This window comes from Glycine soja, chromosome 19, assembly GCF_004193775.1.
Source record: "Glycine soja cultivar W05 chromosome 19, ASM419377v2, whole genome shotgun sequence".
NCBI lineage: Eukaryota > Viridiplantae > Streptophyta > Magnoliopsida > Fabales > Fabaceae > Glycine > Glycine soja.
In genome coordinates this window covers 4,956,492-4,968,465 of record NC_041020.1, presented here as the reverse complement: position 1 = coordinate 4,968,465, position 11,974 = coordinate 4,956,492, and positions in this window count along the sequence as shown.

The window sequence follows — 11,974 nt, the reverse complement described above, 5'->3', positions numbered from 1 at the left end:
TTTAAGAGAAATGAGTGTATAATCCCAACATGGTTGGTTTATAGCCATCATCATGGTACCCAACACATGTAACTAAGAATGTGGTGTGAATCTTCATGCTTCATTGTGACCTTTTTTTTGTTCTTTGTTTTATTTTATTTTGCAGAGGAAAATGAAAGGATCATGCATAACATGCGAACGATGAAAATAAAATGCATGCAGTTTGTAGAACAAAAAGCATGTTAAATGAAGATGCATGTTAATGCAATGACTCAAGCAAAATGCAATGGATGACTATGAAAAATGCAGGAATGATATGCCCATTACAATGCTATGAAGAGATGTATGATGCAATCAAGGAACATGCCAGAGTAAGTTTCCTATGTGCCCCCCTAGTTTAGGAATCTAATGGAAAGGATCCAAAAGTCCACTTCTAGTGATAATTCCCAATTGTGGTTTCATGTAACCTTACTGGCTTCTAGAGATATCATCCTCTTAGGTAATACATTATGGTGATAGGGACTATCAGCAACAATGCATCACAAAAAGAAGAAAACTCTAGATGAGGCATCACTATTATCAAGCGAGTCCGAGACCCAGCATGACCACAGATCGACCTCCACTCCTTATGGCTCACATAGACCCGGGTATAGGGCCTAATATCTCAATGTGTGTGCGAGGTGTAGGTACCATGTGTGCGTAGAAAAAATATTTCTAACTATGAATGTAGTTGATAGACAAACACACACTAAACACAACAACATAGCAAAGTTTATATACAAATATGGACAAAACAAAAGAGAAAAGGGAAAATAAGTAAAGAAGTCATGATAAAAGCATTGCACACTGATTGAATGGCCTAACTCTCTAACAAGTCCCCAGTAGAGTCACCAACTGTTGCAACCTACCCTTCGACGGGAGGGCGAGCGAGACTCAATGATGCATCTTCCAAGAAAGGAAAACACGAGGGAGTCACCACCAACATTTATTCGAGAAAAATGTTAGAAAAACCAAAAAGGGGGGTCTATGAATTTTAAGAATAAGGCTTTGGGAGTTGTTTATGTGCGGGGAAGGTATTAGCATCCCACGTGTTTGTCACAAGGGATGGCATCCTTTAATCAAATGTGCAAAATCATGACTTCAATATTTGTTTATTTTTCCCTTTTATGTTTTATTGTCTTTTGGGGTCGACAAGAGCATGGTTCTTGCTCCTACGTATCCTCAAGTGCGGTGAGGAACTCAGACCCACGTAGTTCTTAAAAAGCAAGAAACTTACGCGTAGGGTTGATTTTAAACTTTTGAAAGTTTCATTTTAACCAATAAAAGTGAAAGAGACCATTAAGGCATTGGACCTTTGAACAGATTCAAGCAATTTTTATGGATAAAAGCTTGTTTATGTGTTGATTTTAACTTTGGTTTCGCTTATTTACTTTCAAACTCATTAAAAGATGACTTGCAAAGTAAATGACCGATTGAATCTTTATTTTACATTGATAAACCGAGGTTATGACACAAATGATCGATTGAAACTTTATTTTACAATGATTAAGTGAGATTACAGCTCAAACGATCGGTTGAAATCGCCTTACACAAAGAAGTGAGATCACTAATGGTATAAGAATAAGATGAAGATATGAAAAGCAACAAGAGGGACCCCTAAGGGTGCATAAATTGAATTCAAAGCTTCAAAATAAAAACTAACCGGTCAATGAACGAAGAATGAATTGAGAACGGTGAAGAACAAAAGTAGGAATTGATCATGGAAGCGATTCGGAAGTGCCTCAACCTCATTTTTTCTTCTTCTTTCTCCTTCATCTCACTAATTTCACTAAAATCCTCTCATATATGATGTTGAACCCTTTACCTTGCACAGCAGCTCGCTCAGGCGAGCTGGTTACTTTAGCCCTAAGCTTTCTAGTGGGCCCAGGGGTTGAAAATGCCCCAAAAGTGACCCTTTTGCCCTCTTTTAGGGTATTTTGCACATTTCCTTCCGAAACATCGAAAAACCTTACGGATTGCATGACAATTGGTGTTAAGCAGCTCAATTCAGCTGGCTAGAATCCAAATGTTTGCAAATGATCGTCCTCGGATGAAATTAGGGTATGACACCATGAACTTCCTTGGGAGCTGAGTACATGTCCGCCATTGCCTTGGCTTTGGCTAACAGTCTTGAAAGGTCTTGACTTCCAGTCTAGTGAAAACAAACCTATCCATCCACATCATAGCTTCTCTGTGTAATGAATCTATCACTCTCTCCCTCGCTTCCCTTTCCGCTTCCAGAGCCGATGCTTTTGCATGCTCATCCTCTAGTCTTTGCTCGTGGCTATCAGCTAGATTTAGCTTCTCTTTATACTGGTCAATGATTGTCCGCATGTTCTCTTTCGTCCTACTCAACTGTTCGGTCAAGATCCTTTTCGACCTTTGATAAGCCTTTAACTTATCCTCTAATATCATACATTCCACCCTCAACTCGTCCCTTCGGCCCTCCAAAGCTTGAGTTCGTTGTTGCTGCCCCATAAAGCCCCTCGAAACTTGTTTCACCCCTATTCTTCTTTTCGAGCCCTCTTCGTTTCCCATTCTAATGCTTTGACCGTGGCCATGTTGACGCCCCTCAACTTGTCACACTCTTTTCTGACCCTAATGGCTATTGTCTTGAACTTTTCCTTGACCACTCATGTTCTTTCAAGTTCCACTTTCAAGGCTTGCACTTCTTTGCTCTCCTCCGACGCCACTATCAAGCGATTCCCCACAACTTAGCCTTAATGCGATGTCTAGGATGCCTGCTTTCAAAATGTTTTGTGGCTATGGAACTATTAACCATCACAAGGTCAGAATACTGGTGGATGGTGGCAACACTTATAACTTTGTCCAATTATGAGTTGCTAGCTTTCTCAACCTTCATACATCACTCACTGATGCAGGTTATGGTGGGCAATGGCGGGATTCTGAATTGCCGTTGCATTTGTCCGCAACTCCTTCTCTCTGTTTAGAATCACCAATTTTGCATGGACCTATATGCTTTGGACCTTAGTGAAGCTGACATAGTCTTAGGTTTCCAATGGATGAAGAAGTTAGGCCCTATGGTTACTGATTATACCACCCTCATCACGTGTTTTTCACACGCAAGCTGACAGATCCATTTACATGCAGACGTCCTGATTCGTCCCATTAATAGCTCAGCCCAGAAGCTCAGGAGGTTAGCACATACACACAACATCTTTGCCATGTTCCAGTCATCCCTCTTACTCAAACCGAGCTAACTTACTTCATCTTCCTCCTCAGCCCCTGTTCATCCTGTCCTCCTTAGAATTAAATGACGTGCTTGTCCACAAGTCCCTCTCTCCATTCAGAATCACCAATTCTAGGTGGACCTATATGCTTTGGACCTTAGCGGAGCTGACATAGTCCTAGGTGTCCAATGGTTGAAGCAGTTAGGCCTTGTGGTTACTAATTACACCACCCTCATCATGTGTTTTTCACGTGTGGGCCAACAGGTCCACTTGCATGTAGACATCCTGATTCGTCCCATTAACTTCTCAGGCCAACAGCTCAGGAGCTTAGCACACACATACAACATCTCTGCCATATTCCAGTTATCCATCTTACTCAAACCGGCCCAACCCACTTTGTCTTCCTCCTTGGCCCCTGCTCACCTGTCCTCCTTAAAATGAAATCACCTCCTCTACTGTTTTGACCACCTCTTCCAGGAACCCACTGAATTACCCCAACCACATTCCATCTCTTACCAAATTCATCTTCTCCCTCAGTCAAACCCAGTTAATGTTTGTCCATATAGATATCCGTGCTCCCAAAAGGCAGAGCTCGAGAAGCAAGTGGCCACTATGCTTGAAGCCAGTTTAATACTACTAAGCCAGAGTCCTTTCTCTTCTCCGATTTTGTTGGTAAAGAAGAAAAATGGCAGCTAGCACTGTTGCGTGGAATATAGAGCCCTGAATGCGGTAATAGTCAAGGACTGTTTTCCCATGCCCACGATCGATGAACTTCTTCATGACCTGGGAAATGCTTCATGGTTTTCAAAGCTTAACCTCCTCCAAGGCTTCCACCAGATATGCATGGCCACAAAGGATGTTCCTAAAACCACTTTTCAAACTCATCACGGGCATTACAAATACAAGGTAATGTCATTCAGACTGTGCAATGCACCGACAACATTTTAGGACATCATGAATGAATTGTTGAAGCCATTCCTTCTCAAATTTGTTGTTGTGGTTTTTGAAAAGTGTTTGTTTGCCCGAGAAACACTCTAATATTTGAGCCATATTGTTTCAATTGCAAGCATGGTTTCAGACCCTACCAAAATCAACATCATGCATATGATTGGCCCTTACCTACAACCACCACAAAGTTGAGGGGTTTCCTAGGCTTAACAGGGTTCTACCAATGTTTCATCCATCATTATGCTTCCATCGCCAGCTCGCTAACCTCCCATCTCTGAAAAGACCAATTTTCAAGTGGTCTCATGAGGCACGATAGGCGTTTGAAAATTTTAAGAGGGCCATGACAGAAGCCTCGGTGTTTATGTCATCAGACTTTAACTTACCTTTCACTCTAGAGACGAATGCTTTACAAATTGTAATGGGCGCTGTCCTCCAACAAAAATCCCACCCAATTTCTTATTTCAGTAAGGTTTTCTGTCTTCAATTATAGAGAGCATCCATATACATTCGGGAACTGCATGTTATCACCTTGGCAGTGCATAAATGGAGGCATTACTGCTTGGGCCATCAATTCATCATTTTAACAGACCACAAAATCCTTAAGGATTTGATTTCACAGGTAATTCAAACACTGAAGCAACAATCATATCTCTCTAAATTACTGGGCTATGATTATTTGATTCAGTATCGCCCTGGCTTTGGTAACATCGCGAAAGATGCCCTTTCACGCATACTTTCCCCAGAAGGCCAATGTTTTACGCTCTCGATGCCCAATTTTTTCATCCTAGACCAACTCAATCAATCTCGACATACCAACCAAGAATTCCTAGATCTCCAGCAACAAATTTTAGACAATCCTGCAGCTTACCAGGACTTTACAATATAGCAGGAATTCATTTTCTATCGTCACAAAATTTGGCTCCCATCTAGTCACCCTTTCATTTCCATTCTTCTAGTCGAATTCCACCTTACCCCATTAGGTTGACATTTGGGCATCACCAAAACACTCTGTTGCCTCCAAGACAACTTCTGGTTTGACATGAGGGCCGATGCCTGAAAATTCATTTCCCAATGTCTTATATGTTAGTAGGTGAAATATGTGAGGGTTGTCAGTGCATGTGAGGGTTAGGTACGGTATTGCTCCACATCTCTAAAATCGTGCATATGTTGGCTATTATTATTGAAGTACATTGAAATTAACAACTTCAAAGCATGCAACAACTACATAATAAAGACAGAGAAAAACTTAAACGCAATACAACAACAAAATATATTAAATTATTCATTCTAATTTCAGCGAATTGTCTCCATGTCGGCCCAACTTAGGTCATTAACTTCAGTAGGTGATAATGAATTATGAACATCAACTTTAAGTTTCATACATATTACACTTGTCATATTAAAAAATGTATGAAACATGCACAAAACACCTTCTTCGTCAATAATTTGAATTGCCCTATATTGAACTTGACCATTGAATTCATATATAGGACAATGATACCAAAGTACAGTAATTATAGGTGTAACATCATTATCTATAATTGATGATTGAGTTGCGGTGATAATGCTTGGCAGCGTCATTATTGGATTCAAGAGTAATGATTTTGTCTTGTCGCCTCTGAAAACTGCATTTGCACTTGAACTTTGAATGATTTCACCATTGATATAAACGTACGCGTAAATTGGCTTTGACCTCATTTTGCTTGCTCTCTCTTGTTTGCTCTCACAATTTGATTTGACGCAACTATGCAAAGTCTTTGATGATATGGTGCATTTATATATACAATCAATGAGGGGTCCATGATTCACATGAATTATAATCTCGAGCGTGACACTAGCACAATCATGTTAACGTGTTTTCAAATATCGAGGCCTTACAATGAGATAAAGTGTAATGTCGAGCCCATGCGGATTGTTGAGAACCACGCTAATGCAGTAAACATACGCATGTGAGTGAATAGTGTGCAACACCACATATTAATGGGGTTCTCGGTGCATGTGAGGGTCAGGTACAACACTGTTTCCGCATCTTTGAAATCATGCATGCGTAGGCTATTATTATTGAAGTAAATTGGAAAAAACAACTTCAAAGCATGGAACAAATACAAATACATAGTAAAGACTCACAAAAACTTAAATTTAATACCACAACAAAATATAATAAATTATTCATTCTAATTTCAGGGAATTGTGCAGCCTCTGCTCCATTGATTCAATAGTAACGATTTTGTCTTGTCACCATTGATATAAACGTATGCACAAACCTTTGGTGATATGGTACATTTATATATACAATCAATCACGAGTCCATGGTTCACGTGAATGGGAATCTCGATGCGTGACACTAGCACAGTCATGTTAACGTGCTTTCGAATCTCGAGGCCTTACAATGAGACAAATTATAAATGTGCTTTGGAATCTCGAGGCCTTACAATGAGATAAAGTGTATTGTGCTTTGGAATCTCAACACAATTTATATGATAAATAGATGGAAGGTGCATAGTAATACCACATTTTCATCACCCAACTTCAAATTTTATATCACTTTTACTCGATTTACCATTTGACATCGCTGTCATGGCTCATAAACCTCTATTGCATCATCAACATGTTCACCGTTCACGTACCACAATTAATGACTTAATCACTTCATATTAACAGAAAATACTTGAACCAGAACCCCAAATTATACCATTATTATTGTCTACTAAGTTCCAACATATTGCCTTAATCAAACAGTGCAAAATTGATCCTGAATTGATCACTACATTGGTTGAACGATGGAGGCCTGAAACACACACCTTTCACCTGCCATGGGGTGAGTGCACCATTACACTCGAAGATGTTTCACTACATCTAGGAATTAGAGTCGATGGTTGTGTTGTGACTGGACCCAACTTCTTACATTGGGATGATTTATGCGACAAGTTACTAGGGGAGGTCCCTCTAGGAAATGCACGTAAGGGAGCTGCACTGAAGTTGACATGGTTGCTGAGCATCTTGTGCTCACCATTGCCTGAAGAACCAACAATAAACCAACTACAATGCAGGTGTAGAGCTTACATAATGTACATGATTGGTGATGCTTTAATTCTTGATAAATCTGGAAATAGAGTTCATCTAATGTATTTGAACAACATAAAAAAATATAGTTGGGGTTTGACTTGTTTAGCAAACATGTACATAGAACTATGTCGGGCATCATCAGAGGTTGGTAAAGTTATAGGTGGTTGTGCCATACTATTGCAATCATGGGCTTGGTACCGCATGCCTTTTATTGCACCAAGAGTCTCACGACCTCAAACAACTTATCCACTGGCTAAAAGGTTATTTACATATAGAGAAATCTAAATTTTTAATTTCAATGACGTGTATTATAACATTACAATAAATATTGGTTTTGTATGTTTTACATTTCAGATGGAAAGGTGGTAGATTAGAATATAAGGCTGCACCTCATGGTGACTTAGTCGGATATAGATCTCGTATAGATCATATGGAGAGCCATGGGGTATAATACTATCATGAGCTGCACCATCAATATGTACATATTAACATTTACTAATATTGCATCATTAACATATATTTCATGATGCAATCCTACCCTGCAAGGGCATTGGATAAAAGACTCCAAGTAGATTGGGCCAGAGATCCAAGGGAAGGCCCTATGGTTCTCATGAGCCTTAGGGTAGATTTCGAGCCCATAGGCTAAGTATGAGCCCACTTATCTTTGTAAATATTAGAATAGGTTTTTCCTGCGTTTGGGCCTTGTATTTTGGCCATTCTAGTAGTATATGGTTTTAGCCTTGTATTTTGAGGCATTTTGAGTAGTCTTTGTAGTAAGGACTTTTTTTGTATTTTCATGTTTTTTGGCATAGGGGTGAGCTTAGCTATTATAAGGGGTGTGTAGCTAAGCTCTAGCTTCTCATCTCAAGGAGGTGAGCTTAGCTATTAGAGTGGTATGTGTAGCTAAGCTCTAGCTTCTTTAGGAATCTTCTTAAGGAAGCTTCTCAAGGAGGTGAGCTTAGTTATGAGAGGGGTGTGTGGCTAAGCTCTAGCTTCTCAAGGAAGTTTTCTGAAGCTTCTCAAGAAAGTTTTCTTAAGAAAGTTTCTCAAGGAAGCTACCTAATCTATAAATAAAAGCATGTGTAACACTTGTTGTAACTTTGATGAATGAAAGTCTTATGAGATACACTTCAAAGTTCCATTTCTCTCCCTCTTTTATTCCTTCAATTTCGTGCTCCCCCTTTCTCTCTTTCTTTTCCTCCATTAAAGCATCATCTTCAAGCTTCTTATCCAAGGCAATTCTTGGTGGTGAAGCTCCTTCTTCCTTGGCTTATTCCCTAGTGGATGGTGCCTCCCCTCTCCTCTTCTCCTTTGCCTTCCGCTGCATCTCCATGGTGTAAAATCACCATTGAAGGACCTCATTGAAGCTCAAAGATCCAGCCTCCATAGAAGCCCTACAAGCAAGTTTTCATCAAGTGGTAATCAGAACACAAGAGCTTCAAGTAGGTGCTCCTTAAACCTCCATTAATTTTTTTTGCTTTTCCTTCTCTTCCATTGTTGTTTCTTCATTTTTTTCTCCATGTATCTCCTCACATGTCTTGTGCTAAATGTTGTTAACATGATTCTTTAGAGTTTCCACCGATTAAACTTGCTATATAAGCTAGATTTGATTTTCTATGGTTCAAATTTCTTGTTCTTGAACCATGAATTGTGTTGAGTTTAGGTTCCTTTGAGTTTTGTCTTGTTATTTTTTGTGGCTGAAACCTAAACCATAAAATTCTTACAAAAATATTACAAGAAAGCCATTGGATGGACTCTAGCAGACATTCCTAGTATTAGCCCATCTACCTGCATGCATAGGATACTTTTAAAGGATGGAGCTAAGCCAGTGAGGCAGCCACAGCGGCGAATCAACCCCGTCATTCTAGACGTGGTGAAAAAGGAAGTGACCAAGCTGTTACAAGTTGGAATCATCTACCCCATATCTGACAGCCAATGGGTGAGTCCAGTCCAAGTGGTTCCTAAGAAGACAGGCCTCACAGTGATCAAGAATGAAAAGGATGAGCTTATCCCCAAAAGAGTGCAGAACAGCTGGCGAGTCTACATTGATTATCGGAGGTTGAATCAGGGTTTTATAGGCGCTTTATCAAGGATTTTAGCAAAGTGGCCTTCCCACTATCCAATCTGCTGCAAAAGGAGGTGGAGTTTGATTTTGGTGACTAATGCAAAGAGGTTTTTGATTGCCTCAAGCGTGCGGTGACTACCACCCCTATCATTCAGGCACCTGATTGGACAACACCATTTGAGCTAATGTGCAATGCATCCAATTACGCATTGGGGGCTGTAATTGCTCAAAAGATTGATAAGATGCCTCGGATGATCTACTACGCTTCCAAAACTTTGGATGTTGCTCAAGCAAATTACACTACCACAGAGAATGAGCTATTAGCGATAGTTTTTGCTCTTGAAAAATTTCGTTCATATTTGCTTGGTACTCGTGTTATTGTTTATACTGACCATGCAGCTCTGAAGTACCTGTTGAAGAAGGCTGAATCAAAGCCTAGATTGATCAGGTGGATGCTTTGGCTCCAAGAGTTTGATTTGGAGATCCGTGATCGGAGTGGCACACAGAACCTCGTGGCTGACCAGGATTGAGCGTGCGTCTGAGGACTCACCCATTCAGGATGATTTTCCGGATGACCATTTGTACATTTTGTATAGTATTTCTGATTCCTTCCCTGCTCCATGGTTTGCTAATATTGTGAATTATTTGGTTGCTTCTGTTTTTCCTCCCTTAGCATCTAAAGCTCAAAATGATAAAATTAAGAGCGATGCTAAGCATTATATTTGGGATGACCTCTATTTGTGGAAGTTGTGTAGTGACCAAGTTATTAGGAGATGCATTCCAGACCATGAGATTGACTCAGTCCTACAATTCTGTCATTCTTCCGCACCAGGTGGCCATCTTGGCATACAGAGGACAGCTCGCAAGGTGCTTGACTACGGTTTCTATTGGCCCACCATCTTCAAGGATGCGTAGAGAATCTGTAGCACTTGTGAGCCTTGTCAGAGAGCAGGCGGCTCACCTTCATGGAGATAGCAAATGCCTCAACAACCCATGTTATTCTATGAGGTGTTTGATGTTTGGGGTATAGATTTTATGGGGCCTTTCCCTGTCTCTTTTGGTTTTGTTTATATTTTCCTTGCTGTTGATTATGTTTCAAAATGGGTGGAAGCCAAACCCATCAGAACTAACGATGCTAAGGTTGTTGTGGATTTTGTTAGATTTAATATGTTTTGCAGGTTTGGTATCCCTAGAGCCATCGTTAGTGATCAAGGCACCCATTTTTGTAACAAATCCATGTATGCCTTGCTCAAAAAGTATGGGGTCGTGCATAGAATTTACACACCTTACCACCCCCAAACTAATAGGCAAGCTGAGATTTCAAACACGGAGATAAAAAGGATCTTGGAGAAGACTGTGCAGCCGAACAGAAAAGATGGGAGCACCAGGCTAGATGATGCTCTTTGGGCGCATAGGATTGCCTACAAAGCACCCAAGTATATTTTGATTATCAAAATTTTTATAAATCATTGATTCATCTGGTATCTAATATATATAAATTCGTTTACAAGTTTACTAGATTGAAAATGTTGAATTTTTGAGGAAGCTCATTTTTCAACACTCCAGGAAAGTCATAGTCCAAATTGACAACACTCTGCAATTTGCACACGTCTCTACAAAATTAAATGTCTCACCAACAAAACTAACATGAAATGGATAACTCAAAATCTCCTTTTTCACTCTGAAATTATAATGGACGTCTATTGCATCAGTTACCATGGAAAAAGAAACATTGGATTCATAGAAGCCTTTAGCAAGAACACAATTCTAATCTTATGAGATTCCAATACACATCAACGGGGAAAAATGCTCATACAACTATAAATAACACAAAACACCCTCAATAAAAAAGCATAATTTCATACAACATTCCTTCACAAACCAAATTCAATTTTATTACTATGTCATTTTTGGGAGAAACAAGCAGCTAGACCATTGCTAACTCGAGATTAATGTTCATTTTTTCAAATAGAACAATCACTCACAACCAAACAAGTGTTTATTTTCAAAGTCCCACTCCAACACCAATGTGAGTTTCTAATGTCTGTTCTTTTGATACACTCAAGAGTAGAATGCACAACACCCTTCAGCTAATCAACGATCAATTAGTGGATGAAATCTACTACCAATAACCATTCATAGATGCAGGTCAGCAATTTTTTTTTCAATCTCTACAATTGAAAAATGATGATAATGTTTACACAATGTTAATGTGCAATGAGCAATACTCATGTGTTTGCCCTATAGAATTATTATGTACCATCAATAGAATATCAAATGGTATACTCAACCTGCTTCAATCCATTATCACTCCTACTCATGATGCAATTATGTATTACAACGACAAGTGGAACATACCATGCCAAGGTGGGTTTTTGGGTTACTCCTTCACTGGAACAAATCCAATAAGATTTGACATTCCTTCAAGATGTAGCATGGACAAGCTCAAGGATTTAATCAAGCAAGTTGCACCTATGGGGGTTCCCCTTATAGAATTCACAAATCACGATTGGTCAGACGATTGTTCTTTCGACAACCAGGTCATACTAAGTATTCAGAAAATTTAATTGAATATGAAATAATAGAATTAAATAATGATGACGACGTGCTAAAGGTGTCAGTACAATCCAACTATTGAAAACGATTCTGCTCAATAGAAATTTTAACTATTTTTAGCAAACCAGTA